Source organism: Echinops telfairi, unplaced genomic scaffold (assembly GCF_000313985.2).
Source record: "Echinops telfairi isolate 266 unplaced genomic scaffold, ASM31398v2 ScPeMD7_4048;HRSCAF=4782, whole genome shotgun sequence".
NCBI lineage: Eukaryota > Metazoa > Chordata > Mammalia > Afrosoricida > Tenrecidae > Echinops > Echinops telfairi.
Window position 1 is genome coordinate 198736 of NW_022107947.1, and position 1435 is coordinate 200170.

Consider the following 1435-nt stretch of genomic DNA (forward strand, 5'->3'; position numbering starts at 1 on the left):
AAAGGTGAATAAAAAAACGAGGGAGGTGTTGTCAGCCATCCAAACAGATGAGTTGGAAAAATGTTTCCAAGGACGGAATAGCAGAATTGACAACGTATTAAGTGTAATGGAGAGTACTTTGAAGGTGATACGGTTGTTTCGTAAATTTAAAAAAAATTCAAATACATAGCTTTGGAAAAAAATTCTGGGTTTTTTTTTCGGGGGGGCGGGTACCTCTTCATATATTCTCAAAGGTGGCAAAATAAACAAAATGTAGTTAAAATTAAAAACTGATTCCTGTTAAAACAATTTTGACTGATGGTGATCTCATGTGTTCCGGATTGGAATTGCATACCACAAAGTTTTCAACAATTGATTTTTCAGATGTATATTGTCAGGCCTTTCTCCGAGGCACCAACCTTTTGGTTAACAGCTGAGCATGCTAACTATTTGTTAATCGCCCAGGTAGCATAATAAGTACAACTTTGCTATTCTCTGCCCCCTCCATTAGAATGTAGTCTCCATGAGAGTAAGCAGTTGGTTTATCCCCTCCACTGGTGCCCCTCTACCACCTACAGTAGTGCCTGCAACGGCAAATGCTTTGCAAATGTGTGTCCAATGGTTGAAGGAGAGAGGATCAGTAAGGGGGAAAGTGGCATGATGTTAAAGCCAACATTTAATATAAGACTAAGTCTGTCAATCATGTGAGAAGCCCTGAGTGTGGAGGCTGACATTTCTTTAAAAATCAGATGGGAAAAGCTACTAAATACATACATGTCTGGAGTGAGGTCCAGGTACTACGGCAAGTGCCAAACCCAACCCATGGATAAATATGGCAGCCAAATAATAAGGAGGGAGGGGGAAAAAGAGAGGTACGGGTGGTGGGGGAACAGGGCACTAACCCACCCAAGGGGAGGCTGTTGTTTATATCTCCACAGGAGAGGGACAGAGGGACCAGACTTCAACCCAGCGCACCAAGACCTGAATGCAACATACAGGCATGAACCAGGGAACCAATAGAGAGGTCAGTGAGGCCGGCCCCCAATTCCAACAAAGTGAGTACTCCCCACCCTCTCCACCTCCACCCCAGAGGAATGCACTTCACAGGGCAGCACACTGAAGCCGCAGCTCAGGAAGTGGGGTGTGTCTGACCAGGGACAAATGAAGGGGAAGGAGAGAGTAGTACACACCCCGGCCCACCAAGCCCTGAGGACAATATTCTGGCTCAGAGCAGCCAATGCACAGAGGGATCACATAGCCAGCCCCATCACGAGACACAATGATTCCCCTCACAGACCCTAGTGCTAACGGGGACAGCACTGGGGACACGGTGTGGGAGATGTGCCAGATCCGACCCCACTGCACCAGGGTGAGCACTAAGGGTGTACAGTGGAGCAGCAAGGGGAGCAAAGCAACGAAGTCCCCGAGGAATGCCAAAGGTGGGCTTGGGGGCCAG